Consider the following 16,865-nt stretch of genomic DNA (forward strand, 5'->3'; position numbering starts at 1 on the left):
GCCTTTCACTATTTAAAGGGAACCTGTCATCAACTTTATGCCAACCTCACTGAGGGCAGTATACATTAGTAACAGAAATGCTGATTTCAGCAGTGTGTCACTCATGAGTTAAAAGTAAGTGGTTGCCGAGAGACAGCATCATAATCATTGCAGCCCAGGTCTTGAAAAGAGTCAAATCTACCTGAGAAGAGTCATGTTTATTCATAATCTTCTGCTCTCCCTGCCCATCTGCTGATGATTGGCAGTTCTCTCCTAGAGAGAAAGGGAGACAACTAGGTTGAAGACTGTCAATCATCAGCAGGTGGGCAGGGAGAGCAAGAATTCGTGAATAACCATGACTCTTCTCAGGTGGCCGTGACTCTTTTCAAGGCCCAGTCTGCAATGATTGTGATGTTGGTTCTCGGCAACCACTTACTTTAACTTTTAAATGACAGACCGCTGAAGTCAACTCACCTGTATCTACTTTATTCTGCCGTTAGTATGGGCAGCATGAAGTTGATGACAGGTTCCCTTTAAGTTCAGCTCTCATTGGTTAATTTTGTTAAAAGATAAGGAAGAACTGACGTTTTTCTTCTGCGTCAATAAAGATTCAACTAATAAACAAGTGGTTTGGGATGCAGCGAAGGCCTTTTTGAGAGGAATTTTGTATAATAAAGTGAATTTCTGGGGAAAAAAAGTAAAAGACTAATATTACAGAACAGAAGTTAAAGGAAGCAAAAGAGAGTTGTGTGATTGATCCCTCATTAAAAATGTAAAAAAAATGGGAAAAAAATGGGAGGAGGAACAAAAGAAAGTTAAAGATACTGTATATTGAAAAATCCCAAACAGTATTTGTTCAGGGGACTAAGAGGGTGATAAAGTGGGTAAGACCTTAGCTAATATAGTTAAATATCAACAGAGAAAATCATGGACAGGGGCAATAAGAATTAGAACGGTCAGATTTTAAGAACCCCGGATCAGATAAGTGAGGTTTTTGGGACCAATTATCATGATTTATACAAATCAAAAATACATTATAAGAAGGAGGAATTATGTCAATACTTAAATGGTGTGCCTTTTAAAAAGCTGTCAGCAACTCAAAGATATCAATTGGAGAAAGAAATACAATTGGAAGAGTTAGTAAGGGCTTTGAGATCTGTCAGGGATAAGAAAGCACCAAGAGGAGATGGATTACCATTTGAGATATATAAGGACTTTAGTCAAATACTTTTACCAGAATTAAGGGAGACCCTGTGTGAGGCTATGAGGACATAAGTTGCCTGATTCAATGGAACAAGCTAGGGCTGAAACGATTATTCGAATAACTCGATTAAATCGAGTCAAAAAATTCATCGATGCAGTTTCCCTGCATCGAGGAATCGTTCAGATCACGTGATCACGGAGCGGGAGTGAAATTAAGCGTCTCACTCACCGCTCCGTGTCCTCCGGAGCCAGAGAGGCAGGACTGAGCGGCCGGCACAGAGGAGGTGGAGGAAGGAGGAGGAGGGAGGAGGAGGAAGGAGGAGGAGGGAGTCTCTCCCTCCCCACTGTGCGCGGCTGCCGCTGAAGACCAAGTAGGAGGAGGAGGGGAGGGACTGAGGAGGAGGGGAGGGGAGGGACTGTGGCCACTGCACTACCAATGATTGTGCCGGCCATATCCCACAGGGTCCCCCTCCTCCCCCCCATCATTGGTGGCAGTGTCAGTTCCGATCGGAGCCCCAGCAGTGTAATGCTGGGGCTCCGATCGGTTACCATGGGAGCCAGGACGCTGCTTAAGTCCTGGCTGCCATGGTATGTTAGTCAGCAGAGAGCAGCGCGTTATACTCACATGCGCTGTGGCCGGCGGTCGCTCCTTCTTCTGTCTGTGCGGCGGATTGCTAATGCTTACAGCATTAGCAATGCGCCGCACAGACCTATGAGAAGGAGCGACCGCCGGCCACAGCGCACGTGAGTATAATGCGCTGCTCTCTGCTCACTACTAACATACCATGGCAGCCAGGACTTAAGCAGCGTCCTGGCTCCCATGGTAACCGATCGGAGCCCCAGCATTACACTGCTGGGGCTCCGATCGGAACTGCCACTGCCACCAATGATGGGGGGGAGGAGGGGGACCCTGTGGCCACTGCCACCAATGATTAATACTGGGGAGGGAGGGAGGGAGGGGGGGTTGCGTTACCAGAGGGGGCATATCAGAGGCTGGGAGGCAGATCAGAGGCTGGGGGGAGGGAGGGGAGGCAGATCAGGAGGGGGGGGCAGATCAGAGGCTGGGGGGCAGATCAGAGGCTGGGGGGAGGGGGGAGGCAGATCAGAGGCTGGGGGGAGGGGGGAGGCAGATCAGAGGCTGGGGGGGAGGCAGATCAGAGGCTGGGGGGGAGGCAGATCAGAGGCTGGGGGGGAGGCAGATCAGAGGCTGGGGGGGAGGCAGATCAGAGGCTGGGGTGGGAGGCAGATCAGAGGCTGGGGGGGGAGGCAGATCAGAGGCTGGGGGGGAGGCAGATCAGAGGCTGGGGGGGGAGGCAGATCAGAGGCTGGGGGGGAGGCAGATCAGAGGCTGGGGGGAGGCAGATCAGAGGCTGGGGGGGAGGCAGATCAGAGGCTGGGGGGGGAGGCAGATCAGAGGCTGGGGGGGGAGGCAGATCAGAGGCTGGGGGGGAGGCAGATCAGAGGCTGGGGGGGAGGCAGATCAGAGGCTGGGGGGGAGGCAGATCAGAGGCTGGGGGGGAGGCAGATCAGAGGCTGGGGGGGAGCCAGATCAGAGGCTGGGGGGGGGAGCCAGATCAGAGGCTGGGGGCAAGCAGATCAGAGGCTGGGGGAGGCAGATGGAGAGAGAGTGGTTAATGGAGGCTGCAAGCACCACCTTGGCATGTATAAAGTTATTGGTTTAGAGAGGGGTTAATGAAGGCACCTCCAAGGTGCTTTCATTAACCTCTTCAGACCAATAACTTTATACATGCCTAATGCCAAGGTGCTTCCATTAACCCCTCCAAACCCAATGGGCATGTATAAAGTTATTGGTTTGGAGGGGTTAATGGAAGCACCTTGGCATTAGGCATGTATAAAGTTATTAACCCCTTCAAACCAATAACTTTATACATACCTAATTACGTACGTTATTTTAAGTAGCTTTTTCTTATTAGATTACTCGATGAATCGAGAAATATAATCGATAGAATACTCGATTACAAAAATATTCGTTTACTGCAGCCCTAGAACAAGCTATTATTATCTGGTTCATTTAATTTGGAGGTGTCCCAAGTTGTTTAGGTATTGGTGTGAAATAGCAGCTGTTATTAATAAAGTTTTAGGAGTACAATTATATGGTGATCCTGTAGCTTGTATATTGAGGGGTACAATACATTTGGGGTTGTGGAAGGTTGTGAAGCAAGTGCTCTGTAAGCTGCTATTTCAGGCAAGATTACTTATTTTGAGAAAATGGATTGAAAAAGATCAGCCTTCTTGATTGAATAGAAGAAATCTATGAATAATATGATAAAAATGGAAAGGATGATATTTGAAAATAGGGGGATGAACGACCACTTTAGTCAAATCTGGAATCATAGACTTAATAACATATTATTCAGATTTTAACTTGGTTCAATATCAAAGATGTTAAATTTGTATATGCATATATTTATATATATATATATATATATATATACACACCGTATTTTTTGCCACATAAGATGCACCTAGGTTTTAGAGGCGGACAATAAGAAAAACATATTTTCCATTACACCTCAGATCAGACCTCGCCTAACAGCCCCAATCAGACCCACAATGTTAATAAGACCCCAACAAGTCATGTGAATAACCCCCAATCAGACCTCAGACCCCAATCAGACCTCATATTAGCCCCCACTGCTTCTCATATTGGCCTCCAGCAGCCCCTACTGCCTCATATCAGCTCTGTAGTGCCCCATTGCCTCTCATGTTGCCCTTATTGCCTCTCGTGTTGCCCCCATTGTCTATCATATTGCCCCCATTGCCTCTCGTGTTGCCCCCATTGCCTCTCGTGTTGCCCCCATTGCCTCTCATGTTGCCCCCATTGCCTCTCATGTTGCCCCCATTGCCTCTCATGTTGCCCCCATTGCCTCTCATGTTGCCCCATTGCCTCTCCTATTGCCCCAGCACCTCATGTTTAATAAAATAAATAAACCTCTTATTTGTCCTGCTCCTGGATGCCGCTGCTCTTCTCCTCCAGAGTGCTCTGTCTTCCAGCTGTGCTGTGAAGGCTGCGCACAGCATGAGATCACAGAGCACAGTCACGCTGTGCGCAGCCTTCACAGCCAAGGACCAGGAAGTGGTGAGTGCAAAGCCTTCACCGCTTCCTGGTCCTCTGGTACTAATGAGTGCTTCCATAATGTAAGCGCTCATTAGTATTCACCACATAAGATGTAGGGGAATTCCCCCCACACACACACTTTTGGGGGGAAAATGCATCTTATGGGGCGAAAAATACGGGATATGTATGCAATCTCTTCTCTCTCTCCACAGGGGATGGGTTTTGGGTTGAGTTTGAGATAAAAAAAAGGTTTACATTGCTGAGATGTTCTCTTGTTTTTTATGATGTATTTGAAAATGAATAAATAATAAATAAATAAAACTATAGTGTAGCTAATACATCATAGTAAAATGAGCACATCATTTTTTCTTAAATATAAAATTTGGCTGATTATTTAGGGTATCACTGCCTGATTCTCATTACACAGTCGTAGAGTAAGAGCATATGCATATGGGGTACATTTGATATAGAAATTTTTGAGGCAGACCCATTTATCTATGCACTTGCCATAGAAACAACCCCACTGAGATCAATTGAACTGATATCCAGTAACAAAAGTTTCTGCAGAAAATTTGAAGTGTTTGACTATACCCTTAACCCCTTCCGACCAACGCCGTAATAGTACGGCGCAGCAGGACATGACTTGCCGCCCAGCGCCGTATTATTACGCCTGTCCGATCAGCGGCAGGGGTCCGGCAGTGAAATTACCGATGCCGGCATATTAACCTTTGATTAGCCGCAGTCCGCGCTGACCGCGGCACTTGCAGTGTATGGGGAGGGAGGGAGCAGTCATCAGGTCCCCACGCTGCTGTGACGGGGACCCGATTGCAGGAAAAGGCTGCCCGGTGCTTTACTTAGGCATCGTGGCTGCCTTCTTTCTTAGCCTGTGAGGTCCAGCCTCCTACACTGGTAATACACTTACAGCCAATGCATCACAATACAAAAGTATTGTGATGCATTGTAAAAGGGATCAGACCCCCAAAAGTTGAAATCCCAGAGTGGAAAAAAGTGAAAAAAGTAAAAGAAATTAAAAGTTTCAAGTAAAAAATAAAAAATAAATGTGTCCTTCTCCCTAAATAAAGTTAATTTTTTTTATAAAATAGGGAAAAAAATAACAGTAGACATATTAGGTATCGCCACATCCGTATCGACTGGCTATATAAAAATATCACATGACCTACCCCCTCAGGTGTTAAAAGCTGTGCTAAAAAATCTATTATTTGGTCACCTTACATCACTAAAAGTGCAAAACCAAGTGATCAAAAAGGCTTATGTCGCCCAAAATAGTAACTATGTAACCGTCACCTCATCCTGTAAAAAATTAGCCCCTACCAAATGCAATTGCCCAAAAAGTAAAAAAAATGATGGCTCTCAGACTATGGAGACACTAAAACATTATATTATTTTGTTTCAAAAATGCTTTTATTGTGTTAAATGTAAAAATAAAAAGTTGAAATATTAGGTATTGCCGCATCCGTAACAACCTGCTCTATAAAAAATACCACATGACCTACCCCCTTAGGTGAACACTGTAAAAAAAGCCATTTTTTGTCACCTTACATCACAAAAAGTGTAATACCAAGCGATCAAAAAGTCATACGCACCCTTAAATTAGTACCAATAAAACCGTCATCTCATACCAAAGAATATAAGAATCTACCTATAACACTCTCCCAAGAAAAAAACCTATGGCGACACCCAAAATTTTTTTGTTTCAAAAATGCTTTATTATGTAAAACTGAAGCAAACAACCCAAAAAAGTATTCATATTTTTGATTGTTGGGTCCGTAACCACCTGCTCTATAAAAATACCACATGATCTAACCTGATTATAAAAAAGAAAATGTCTGCACACCATTATACATACAAACAATAGAGCTAAGAAATGGGGATCATTCTAAATAAAAGTGGTATAATACCTACTATAAATGAGTCAATGGAAACTCTGAGTGCACATATTTGATCAAACGTGTGTCGGGCCCAGGCGTCAAAGTGGCTTCCGCAGATGGGTCACTAAAATTTGAGGAAGCCACCTTGAGGACAGGTATGCACCTGTGATTCTGAAGATTATAGTCAAAATTTTCTTGTAACATGATCTAACCTGTCAGATTAACATTGTAAATAACATAAAAATAAAAACGGTGCCGAAACAGCTATTTTTTGTTACCTTGCCTCACAAAAAGTGTTATATAGAGCAAACAAAAATCATATGTACCCTAAAATAGTACCAACAAAACTGCCACCTTACCCCGTAGTCTCCAAAATGGGGTCATTTTTTTGAGTTTCTACTCTAGGGGTGCATTAGGGGGGTCTTCAAATGTGACATGGCAGCTTAAAATTATCCCAGTGAAATCTGATTTCCCAAAAACTATATGGCGTCCCTTTCCTTCTGCGCAATCCCGTGTGCCCCTACAGCAGTTTACAACCACATATGGGGTGTTTCTGTAAACTACAGAATCAGGGCAATAAATATTGAGTTTTGTTTGGCTGTTAACCCTTGCTTTGTTAGTGGAAAAAAAATGATTAATATAGAAAATCTGCCAAAAAAGTGAAATTCTGAAATTTCATCTCCATTTTTCATTAATTCTTGTGGAACACCTAAAGAGTTAACTAAGTTTAACTGTAAAATCAGTTTTGAATACCTTGAGGGGTGTAGTTTCTAAAATGGGGTCATTTATGGGTGGTTTCTATTATGTAAGCCTCACAAAGATTTGCTTCTAAACTTCTAACATCCCCAAAAAATAAAATGGCATTCACAAAATGATCCAAACATGAAGTAGACATATGGGGAATGTAAAGTAACAACTATATTTTGAGTTATTAATATTTATTATAAAAGTAGAAAAATTGAAATTTGCTAATTTTTCCACATTTTTTGTAAATTTGGTATTTTTTTATAAATAAAAATGAAATATTTTGACTCAGTTTTACCACTGTCACAAAGTACAATATGTGACGAGAAAACTGTCTCAGAATGGCCTGGATAAGAAAAGCGTTTTAAACTTATTACCACATAAAGGGACATATGTCAGATTTGCAAAAAATGGCCTGGGCAGGAGGGTGAAAACTGGCCCGGGGTTTAAAGGGTTAAAGTGTCGCTCCATGCAAAAACTAAAGCGCCAGCTATTCGTGCCCTGTTGTTGCTTATTAGCTTGAGTTTCTACAGTGTAAATTATGTACGATGTAGAATTTCAATATGCATTTTGCTGTGGATTTCCATCATTCACAATAGATAGCAGGTTATGTTTTCTGTAAAATTTTATAACAGATAGGACCTGCTGTGGATTTGAAAATAACACAACAAATAGACATTATGTGAACAAAACCATACGTTGCAGGCAGTTAATGCCTGTGCTGGTCATGACAATAGAGCAATGCAGTCACCAGGGAGTCCATATTACAAATACTACCACAGTATCACATAATTTATTGAGGAAGACCATAATCCTTCTGGGTGCTTAGTAGGACACCTGTGATGTATGGTAAATATTTCAATACCATATTGTTTGTTAATCAGGCCAGCTGTGTATCCACTGCCAAGATTTAAATGTTACTGCTGTTGGAGGTGTTAAGTTGTGTGCTCCAGTCCTTGCTGTTTAACCACTTGATCCATCTGCTGCCCTAGATTGGCTCAACAAGATTTTTAGTGAAGTCATTGGGCAGTGGAAAACCCTACAGGGTAATTGTTGGAGTCCTTTCTAGGTGTGGGTCCTGAAAAAAAGCCTATTAGGGCACAAAAGAAAGGGCTGACCTAGCAAAAGTCTGTATCCTAATGGCACAGAGCATAGTGATGTATATTTATACATTACAAATTTAAGACAAAGGTGCAAAGATGAACCATTATTTTGTATAAGATACGGTAATGTATATGATGCATACATTACATGAAAACATATGCCCATATCTGGTATACCTCCAAATGTAATAACCGGAAAAATAAACTTACCAAGTTAATTATTGTAAATGGTGTAAAAAATTATTATATCACTTTCTTTTTTTTCTGTGTTCATGTCCTTAAAAATGATATAAAGTACATAGCAATGTATATGTTTTCCCAAGTGGTGTCTAAAAGTTACAGTTCTCCTGCATCAAACAAGAAATCATACAGCTATGTCATTGAAAAAAGCTTAGTTTGGGCCGTCAAAATGTGAAGAGGCAAATGTTTATATTTTTATCAAGTAACAATAAGAAACTTTGTAATATATTTTTATTTTAAAAAATGCTTATTTCTCCACTTATTAGGCTTTTCTCTCTTATGGTATTTTCACACTTGCTTTGTGAGGATCCGGCAGGCATTTTCGTCGCCGGAACTGCCTGCCGCATCCGGAAATCCATATGCAAACGGATATCATTTGTAGACGGATCTGGATGCGGATCCGTCTGACAAATGCATTAAAATACCATATGCGTCTCTTTGGTGTCATCCGGAAAAACTGATCCAGTATTTATTATTTTCACATTTTTAAAGGTCTGCGCAATCCAGCACTAATACATTTCAATGGAAATTAATGTCTGATCCAGCATTCCGGCAAGTGTTTCCGGAATTTAGGACAGAGAAAAGTTATACTTAATGGTCTATGTATAGTAATAAAAAATAGAGCAAATAAAACTGGATCAATAAAAAGGTGTCAATAAATTCATGAGATCAAAATGACAACACTAACGGCTGTTATGGTTGTACTTACTTCACCGGGGGGGTAGTGCAAGATAAAGCTCAAGGCACTTATCGCCCAGCCTCGCCGAGGTCGCCTGTAGGAATTGAATCCACCGAATGGTCCCAAATGATGAACCAGGGACCTTCTTGAATAAATCAGGTGGTCTTTTATGTAAAAAGAAGAGCTCAACGCGTTTCAGGGGTTAAATACAGTCCCCCTTGCTCAGGAGCAAGATATAACAAACAAATGTTAATACAGGTATATATAGTGTGGTTTCAAAATATGGCGGCAGGGAGGGTTCATGACCTCACAAACAGGAAGTCCTGCATAAGACAATATTCTTTTTCCCCTGTCATTATGAACAGACACAAAATCCCCTACAGGTATCCTCGATAAAACATACATTTGATACTTCCGTGATCTAGATGCAGTTCACGGATAACAGGAAGCCCAGATGGTATGAAGTGACACATGTCCGGTGTTTGGAACCCATGAGTGCGCTTCCGGTGAGTGTGTGGAACGCACCAGAACTAAGGACATGTACATATCTATTGTGCCTGCACACATGCAAAAATAATATTAATATCAATAAATGTGGGCTTGCGCGTGCACTAAAGCGAGTAGAATATGGAGATAGATGGGTGGGTGAATATACGCATGCGCTATGTGCGATCCAAGCATACGCATGTGCTGTGTGATTGTGGCGCACGCATGCGCAATGCACCCACATTAACCACGAAGTGTGGTGATTGTACAGAAGCCGGAAGGAGCTAGGTCCTGCGTTCCACAGAGAATCCGTGGGACGCGAGCGGAAGGGGAGGGTCTGAAGGAAGTAGATGCTTATACTTGATTGGACAGTAGGCGTTCCACATGGAGTATGTGAAACGCAAGCTGTCAAAGAGGACTAAAAAAAAAGGGGCGGGCCTACCAATGATTACATGGGCTAGAAATACACACATATATGGCGCTGGTGGTAAGGATCGATAGTAAAGCACCATCACCTACCAAGTAGCTTTCAAATGATATGCCCTAAAAAGTTGAATTTACTGCTAAAGAGAACACCATTCGTCATGGGCATTTAAATTAATAAAGGGTATACAAATTAATGAGTAAATAATAGCTTATTCCAAATTATTAAAAAATATTCCAAATTATGCAATATATGGTAGGGGCATCTAGGCAAAACTACATATAAAAAGATCCATGTCTGAAGAAGAGAAAGCATAGATTCATATGCTATATAAATAAACTATATATACAGACGTGGACAAAATTGTTGGTACCCTTTGGTCAATGAAAGAAAAAGTCACAATGGTCACAGAAATAACTTTAATCTGACAAAAGTAATAATAAATTAAAATTCTATAAATGTTAACCAATGAAAGTCAGACATTGTTTTTCAACCATGCTTCAACAGAATTATGTAAAAAAATAAACTCATGAAACAGGCATGGACAAAAATGATGGTACCCCTAGAAAACACAGAACATAATGTGACCAAAGGGACATGTTAATTCAAGGTGTGTCCACTAATTAGCATCACAGGTGTCTACAACCTTGTAATCAGCCATTGGGCCTATATATATGGCTCCAGGTAATCACTGTGTTGTTTGGTGATATGGTGTGTACCACACTCGACATGGACCAGAGGAAGCAAAGGAAAGAGCTGTCTCAAGAGATCAGAAAGAAAATTATAGACAAGCATGTTAAAGGTAAAGGCTATAAGACCATCTCCAAGCAACTAGATGTTCCTGTGAGTACAGTTGCACATATTATTCATAAGTTTAAGATCCATGGGACTGTAGCCAACCTCCCTGGACGTGGCCGCAGGAGGAAAATTGATGACAAATCTAAGAGACGGATAATCCGAATGGTAACAAAAGAGCCTAGAAAGACTTCTAAAGAGATTCAAGGTGAACTTCATGCTCAAGGAACATCAGTGTCAGATCGCACCATCCGTCGTTGTTTGAGCCAAAGTGGACTACATGGGAGACGACCAAGGAGGACACCATTGTTGAAAACGAATCATAAAAAAGCAAGACTGGAATATGCCAAACTACATGTTGACAAGCCACAAAGCTTCTGGGAGAATGTCCTGTGGACAGATGAGACAAAAATCGAAGTTTTTGCCAAGGCACATCAGCTGTATGTTCACAGACGAAAAAATGAAGCATATCAAGAAAAGAACACTGTCCCTACTGTGAAACATGGAGGAGGCTCTGTTATGTTCTGGGGCTGCTTTGCTGCGTCTGGCACAGGGTGTCTTGAATCTGTGCAGGGTACAATGAAATCTCAAGACTATCAAGGAATTCTAGAGAGAAATGTACTAGCCAGTGTCAGAAAGCTTGGTCTCAGTCGCAGGTCATGGGTCTTGCAACAGGACAATGACCCAAAACACACCGCTAAAAACACCCAAGAATGGCTAAGAGGAAAAAATTGGACTATTCTAAAGTGGCCTTCTATGAGCCCTGACCTCAATCCTATTGAGCATCTTTGGAAGGAGCTGAAACATGCAGTCTGGAAAAGGCACCCTTCAAACCGGACACAACTGGAGCAGTTTGCTCATGAGGAGTGGGCCAAAATACCTGCTGAGAGGTGCAGATGTCTCATTGACAGTTACAGGAAGCGTTTGATTGCAGTGATTGCCTCAAAAGGTTGCGCAACAAAATATTAAGTTAGGGGTACCATCATTTTTGTCCATGCCTGTTTCATGAGTTTATTTTTTTACATAATTCTGTTGAAGCATGGTTGAAAAACAATGTCTGACTTTCATTGGTTAACATTTATAGAATTTTAATTTATTATTACTTTTGTCAGATTAAAGTTATTTCTGTGACCATTGTGACTTTTTCTTTCATTGACCAAAGGGTACCAACAATTTTGTCCACGTCTGTATATGAAGGTATATATGTGATGTAATCTTATATAGGCACATGGAAGTGCGCAAATGAAGATACAAATACTAATGCAAGTACAATGAGAAAGAGAATTTTAAAAAAATTGGAAACCTATATAAGGACACAAAAACATACATTATACAATGGACAATTATTGTAATGATGGCACCATAGATATATCTATATGAAATGATGAGTCAGTAAAAGTTATATAAACACACACATATGTGAGTATACACATACATGTACATGGACTAAATAACTATATATTAGAGGGGGGATTGAGTAAACTAGGTGATCTACAAACTTATAGTCACTTAAAGTACCGTAGTTAAAATTAAATTCATTTAAAAATTGTTCAAAAATATTTTTCCTAAGAAACTTTTTCTCCAAAAGTTAATGATTAATAAATAATTAATAATGGCTATACTCAAGTGACTCGTTCAGGCCGAATGGTACTAGCGTGTTCAACTTGTAGATCCAGTACATCTCATGTCTACAAAGTTGTGAATAGGATTGTGGGACGATGTCAATTGGGGTCATTTTTAGGCCCGAAAAGTTCCCTGCATGTACTTCGGAGAAATGCCTAGGCACTCCATGTTTGAGATATTGTCTGTTGATGTTGGAGCGGTGATTATTCAGTCTATCCCTTAAAGTTTGTGTGGTGCATCCTACGTATTGAAGTTTGCACGGGCATTCAATCAAATATATTACATTTTTTGAGGAACAATTGATATGGTGTTTCAACATGACCCTTTCTCCCGTATTGTTTGCTATAATGATGTTTACGCTGTCTGCTATACTACAGCAGCATAGACAACGTTTTATGCAACATCTAAAGGAGCCTGGTCCTGTTGGGATTTGGCTCTCCAATGTTCCCTCAGGAATCTTCGAACAAGATGGGGCTAGTAAATTCTTTAGGGTATGGGCCCGACGATAGGTGACTTTTGGTTTAGCTGGAATAATTTTACTTAAAATGGGGTCCTCGTGTAATATTGACCATGTCTATGTAGAATTGTTTTGATGGAATAATTTGGAATAACCTAATTTATATACCCTTTATTCATTTAAATGCCAATGACGAATGGTGTTCTCTTTAGCAGTAAATTCAACTTTTTAGGGCGTATCATTTGAAAGCTACTTGGTAGGTGATGGTGCTTTACTATCGATCCTTACCACCAGCGCCATATACAGTACAGACCAAAAGTTTGGACACACCTCATTCAAAGAGTTTCAAACTGAAGGCATCAGAACTATGAATTAACACATGTGGAATTATATACATAACAAAGGGGTAGTCACCTGAAATGGTTTTCACTTCACACGTGTGCCCTGCCAGGTTTAATAAGTGGTATTTCTTGCCTTATAAATGGGGTTGGGACCATCAGTTGTGTTGTGGAGAAGTCAGGTGGATACACAGCTGATAGTCCTACTGAATAGACTATTAGTATTTGTATTATGGCAAGAAAAAAGCAGCTAAGTAAAGAAAAACTAGTGGCCATCATTACTTTAAGAAATGAAGGTCAGTCAGTCCGAAAAATTGGGAAAACTTTGAAAGTGTCCCCAAGTGCAGTCACAAAAACCATCAAGCGCTACAAAGAAACTGTCTCACATGCAGACCGCCCCAGGAAAGGAAGACCAAGAGTCACCTCTGCTGCGGAGGATAAGTTCATCCGAGTCACCAGCCTCAGAAATCGCAGGTTAACAACAGCTCAGATTAGAGACTAGGTCAATGCCACACAGAGTTCGAGCAGCAGACACATCTCTAGAACAACTGTTAAGAGGAGACTGTGTGAATCAGTCCTTCATGGTAGAAAATCTGCTAGGAAACCACTGCTAAGGACAGGCAACAAGCAGAAGAGACTTGTTTGGGCTAAAGAACACAAGGAATGGACCAGTGGAAATCTGTGCTTTGGTCTGATAAGTCCAAATTTGAGATCTTTGGTTCCAACCACCGTGTCTTTGTGCGATGCAGAAAAGGTGAACGGATGGACTCTACATGCCTGGTTCCCACCGTGAAGCATGGAGGAGGAGGTGTGATGGTGTGGGGGGGCTTTGCTGGTGACACTGTTGGGGATTTATTCAAAATTGAAGGCATACTGAACCAGCATGGCTACCACAGCATCTTGCAGCGGCACGCTATTCCATCCGGTTTGCGTTTAGTTGGACCATCATTTATTTTAACAGGACATTGACCCCAAACACCTCCAGGCTGTGTAAAGGCTATTTGACCATGAAGGAGAGTGATGGGGTGCTGCGCCAGATGACCTGGCCTCCACAGTCACCGGACCTGAACCCAATTAAGATGGTTTGGGGTGAGCTGGACCGCAGAGTGAAGGCAAAAGGGCCAACAAGTGCTAAACATCTCTGGGAACTCCTTCAAGACTGTTGGAAGACCATTTCAGGTGACTACCTCTTAAAGCTCATCAAGAGAGTGACAAGAGTGTGCAAAGCAGTAATCAAAGTATAAGGTGGCTATTTTGAAGAACCTAGAACTTTTTTTATGTATAGAATTCCACATGTGTTAATTCATAGTTTTGATGCCTTCAGTGTGAATGTACAATTTTCATAGTCATGAAAATAAAGAAAACTGTTTGAATGAGAAGGTGTGTCCAAACTTTTGGTCTATACTGTATGTGTGTATTTCTAGCCCATGTAGTCATGGGTAGGCCCGACCCCCCCTGTTTTAGTCCTCTTTGACAGCTTGCGTTCCACATACTCCATGTGGAACGCCTACTGTCCAATCAAGTATAAGCATCTACTTCCTTCACACCCTCCCCTTCCGCTCGCGTCCCACGGATTCTCTGTGGAACGCAGGACCTAGATCCTTCCGGCTTCTGTACAATCACCACAATTCGTAGTTAATGTCGGCATGCGCCACAATCACACAGCATACACGTGTGCTTGGATCACACATAGCCCATGCGTATATTCACTCACCCATCTATCTCCATATTCTACTCGCTTTAGTGCATGCACAAGCCCACATTTATCGCAGGCGCAATAGAATTTCTCTTTCGCGCATGCGCAATAGATATGTACATGTCCTTAGTTCTGGTGCGTTCCACACACTCACCAGAAGCGCACTCATACGCTCCAAACACCGGACATGTGTCACTTCATACCATCTGGGCTTCCTATTATCCGTGACCTGCATCTAGGTCATGGAGGTATCAAATCTTTGTTTTATCGAGGATACCTGTAGGGGATTTTGTTTTGTTCATAATGACAGGGGAAAAAGAATATTGTTTTATGTAGATATGTTCTCTTGAAGTGAAGGCATGGGAGGCGGCAGGACTTCCTGTTTGTGAGGTCATGAGCCCTCCCTGCCGCCATATTTTTAAACCGCACTATATATACCTGTATTAGCATTTGTTTGTTATTTCTTGCTCCTGAGGAAGGGGGGCTGTATTTAACCCCCGAAACGCGTTGAGCTCTTCTTTTTACATTAAAGACCACATGATTTGTTCAAGAAGGCCCCCGGTTCATCATTTGGGACCATTCGGTGAATTAATTTTCTACAGGGGGCGATAAGTGCAAGTGTCTTGAGCATTATCTTGCACTACCCCCCCCCCCCCCCCCCCCCGGTGAAGTAAGTGCAACCATAACAGCCGTTAGTGTTGTCATTTTGATCTCATAAATTTATTGACACCTTTTTATTGATCCAGTTTTATTTGCTCTATTTTTTAATTACTATACATAGACCATTGTGTATAACTTTTCTTATTCTGGATACATTTACTCAGCCATCACCTACGTGGTTAAAGAACTCAATTTTATCGGTTCTAATTAATCTTTCCTGCACTGATAGTTGGTGGCGCTCCTCGGGTTTCTACTTCTTGAATAGCTTTTTTCCTTTTAACTCAAATACATTTAGAGGGACTGAACTGATGCATACTGAATGGAATGCTCTACTTTCAGAATGCATTCGGATTAAACTGATCAGTTTTTTCCAGTATTGAGCCCCTAGGACGGAACTCAATACCGTAAAAGAATAACGCTAGTGTGAAAGTACCCTTAGTGATTCACTAACCTTAAATTCACTGCTCACACCTGTGTTGTGAAGATGAGTTAGGCTGTGTTCCCATCTGCGGCAAGAAAATCTAGCTGCCTGATCCGGCGCAAATGCCAGCTGACGGCCAGACCAAAAACCACTGTATGCAACATTTCTTGTCCGGCCGAAATCCGGCATTTATGCCAGAAAGCAGCCTGATCCAGTTATAGTCAATAAGGATCTCGTGGTGATCTGATGAATCCAGCACTGCTGTATCCAGTGAACTTTGGTAGACTGTTCTCTGACGGGAAAGCCTGCTGGACACTTTTATAGTTAACACAATGATAGGGGATCGAGGCACATGTTACAGGTGAACGACGTCACGATGAGGAATAACGGAGTTCAAGCAGGTGTAGAACTTAGCAAGATTCACACCATTTGTACACCTTCCAACAGGGTGTGATGGGTGTAACTTCTCAAAGTATCATCATAATTGGTTAATACTGAAGCCATACTTTGCATAATTGATTATGGGTAATTGGCCTATTGCCAACACAGCTTATCTTAACTAACTAACTAACTAAGACCACTAACTTCTACATTTGTTAGCATGTCACTCAAATTGGCAGGTGCCCAGTCTCCATCTTCTTATTGCGGTCTTAAGAAAACCACAAAATTCTGTCTTGAACAAGAGTCTCAGGAAATCTAAAAATGTCTTTATCAACACCTTTACCAGAGATGTGAATGTGGCCTTAGCTGCTTACTGTAGGTTGGGAGATTGGGGAACAGAATCTCCTATTCTATATGTGTGCAGTGTATGGGAAACATCATAGCAACTAGTGTCCACACTTCATCTCAGGGAAAGCAGGAAATTAATGACTGCAGGATACAAGACATATAATGGCTGTAAGTAGTGTTAGTCTCCATGTGCACACATGCCAGCTTTATTCTAAAAAGTTATCTGAAAGGACAGTTACAACTTTAATGTCAAAGTTGGAGTTATATGGTGTAAAAAATATAAAATCTTAAGAGTTATGTATCATCACAATCCATAAAAG

The 16,865-nt window shown here is 41.7% G+C and overlaps 1 protein-coding gene across 2 annotated transcripts in view; it reads left to right on the plus strand.

Moving 5' to 3' along the window:
- Positions 1 to 16,865, plus strand: part of DNAH7 (dynein axonemal heavy chain 7) — a 518,555-nt gene that overhangs the window by 444,754 nt on the left and 56,936 nt on the right. The window lies entirely within an intron of this gene.

The sequence above is a fragment of the Bufo gargarizans genome, chromosome 8 (assembly GCF_014858855.1).
Source record: "Bufo gargarizans isolate SCDJY-AF-19 chromosome 8, ASM1485885v1, whole genome shotgun sequence".
NCBI lineage: Eukaryota > Metazoa > Chordata > Amphibia > Anura > Bufonidae > Bufo > Bufo gargarizans.